The sequence below is a fragment of the Orycteropus afer genome, unplaced genomic scaffold (genome assembly GCF_000298275.1).
Source record: "Orycteropus afer afer isolate SDZICR_OR568_19922 unplaced genomic scaffold, OryAfe1.0 scaffold00281, whole genome shotgun sequence".
NCBI lineage: Eukaryota > Metazoa > Chordata > Mammalia > Tubulidentata > Orycteropodidae > Orycteropus > Orycteropus afer.
Genome location: NW_006921868.1, coordinates 1,858,463 through 1,861,202, shown reverse-complemented (window position 1 = coordinate 1,861,202; position 2,740 = coordinate 1,858,463). Strand labels below are relative to the sequence as shown.

General features: G+C 33.5%; 1 non-coding gene across 1 annotated transcript; it reads left to right on the top strand.

Annotated features, from left to right (window-relative positions):
• Positions 1-626: 626 nt before the first annotated feature.
• Positions 627-729, top strand: LOC122150995. The gene has a single exon (XR_006163929.1). It is a non-coding gene; the product is annotated as a U6 spliceosomal RNA (small nuclear RNA).
• The last annotated feature ends 2,011 nt before the right edge of the window (positions 730-2,740 follow it).

Below are 2,740 nucleotides of genomic sequence, written 5' to 3'. Positions count from 1 at the left end.
CTCCAAATGATTTTGAATTTTGTTCCACATTGTTCTCCCTCTCTAGCCAGGATCTCCTACATCCCTTCCAAGTGGATGACAGTGGTAGCCGGGCACCATCTAGTTCTTCTGGTCTCATAGTTGTACAGGTAAGATTAGCAGATTTTTAAAATGTGATTTACTATAGAAAGAAAAACAGAAACATATAAAACTATCTGATAGATTTGCAGTTACTATAAAGTAGGAGCAAAACTTTAAGAAAGACTAAGTTGAGCTAAAAGACACAGAATGTGATAAAATTGAGTTTTATGGGGTTGGAAGAATAATAGGGAAATTAAACAGTGTAATAACAAAAACATATTTCAAATTACAAAGATCAGGATTGGCAATGTGGAAAATAGAATCAGAACTGTTGGGGGCAAACTTACCAGACTGAAAAAGGAAAAGACAGAAAAAAGATGACAAGGATGAGAGTAGATAATGGATAGAAAATCCTAAGGATTAGAATCTTTCCAGAGAAAAATATTTGAATGATTATTAAAAAACAATAATCATAGACACAACAGAAGATGACTTTCCTTCACTGATGAAAATCCTGAATTTATAGATCCAAAGAATTCAATATACATCACTAAAAGAATATTATAGTGCTTGCTTCAGCAGCACATATACTAAAAGTGGAATGAAACAGAGAAAGCATGGCCTCTGTTCAAGGATGACATGAAAATTCATGAAGTGTTCCATATTTTTAAACATTGAAATACTACAACACATCTTCTGAGATCACAATGCTATCAAACTGGAAATCAACAATAGGAATATCAATGGAAAAAGAGCAAACACAGGGAAACTGAACAACACCCTCCATAAGAACAACTGGAGAAGGGAAGAAATAAAAAATGAAATTAAAAAATTCCTTGAATCAAATGAGAATGAAAATAGAACATACCAAAATCTTTGGGAAATAGCAAAATCAGTGATCAGAGGCCAATTTATAGCAATAAATGCACACCTCAAAAAAGAAGAAAGAGTCAAAATCAGCACTTTAAACCAACCTCTCCAACAGCAAGAAAAGCCTACATTCACCAGAAGAAAGGAAATAATAAAAATTTGAGCAGAAATGAATAAAACAGAAAATAGAAAGACAATAGAAAAAATCAACAAGATTAGAAGTTGGTTTTTGAAAAGATTAATAAAACTGACAGACCACTGGCAAATTTAACAAAGGAAAAGATGAGTAAATACAAATAACATGAATAGGAAATGAAATGGGTAACAGAACCAAGTGCAATAAAAAGGATAATAGCAGGATGCTATTAAGAATTATACTCCAACAAATTTGAAAATCTGGAAGAAATGGATAGATTTCTAGAAACACACAACTTACCTAAACTAACACAGATTGAGGTGAAAAGTTGAACAGACCCATAACAAAAGAAGATATTGAACAGGTCATTTAAAAAAGTACCAATAAAAATTAGTCCTGGCCCAGGCGGTTTCACCAGAGAATTCCACCAAATTTTCAGAGAAGAACTGATACCAATCCTACTGAAACTATTCCAAAACATGAAAAAAAAAAAGAAAGAAAGAATCCTCCCGAACTCATTTTATGAAGGAAACATAATCTTGACACCAAAACCAGGCAAAATGATCACTCAAAAGGACAGCTACAGACCAATATCCCTCATGAATATAGATGCAACAATTTTCTACAAAATCCTAGCCAACAGACTCCAACAACATATCAAAAAATAATTCATTATGACCAAGTGGAGTTCATATCAGGTATGAAAGAATGGTTCAACATTAGAAAAACAATCAATATCATCCACCACATGAAGATAACAAAGGAAAAGAACCACACGATCATATCAATTGATGCAGAAAAGGCATTTGATAAAATTCAACACCCATTCCTGATCAAAACTCTCAGCAAAATAGGAATAGAAGGGACATTCCTCAACATAATAAAGAGCATCAATGCAAAACCAACAGCCAACCTTCTCAACAGAGATTGAAACCATTCCCTTTGTGAACAGGAATCAGACAAGGATGCCCTCTATTACCACTATTATTCAACATTGTACTGGAAGTCCTAGCCAGGGCAATAAGGCAAGAAAGAGAAATCAAAGGCATCCAAATTGGTAAGGAAATAGTCTAACTGTCCCTATTTGCTGATGATATGATCTTATGCCCAGAAAACTCAAGAGACTCAGTCAAAAATCTACTGAAACTAATTGAGAGATTTAGTGTCATGACAGGATACAAAATTAGCATGCAAAAATCAGTTGGATTCCTCTATACCAGCAAAAAGATTGCTGAAAAAGAAATAAGGAAATCAATACCATTTACAATAGCAATCAATAAAATAAAACAAAATAAAATACTTAGAAATAAATCTTACCAGGGACACAAAAGACCTGTACAAAGAAAACTATAAAAGACTACTTCAAGAGACTATAAGAGATCTACATAAATGGAAGAACATCCCATGCTCGTGGATAGGAAGATTGAACATTGTGAAGATATCAATTCTACTCAAAGCAATCTATACATTCAATGCAATCCCAATCCAGATTCCATCAACATTCTTTAAGGATATGGAAAAACCAATCACTAACTTTATAAGGAAAGGAAAGAGACCTCGCATAAGCAAAACACTATTGAAGAAGAAGAACAAAGTAGGAGGTCTCACACTCCTATATCTTGAAACCTACTATACAGCTACAGGAGTCAAAATCCTGGTATTGGTACAATGATA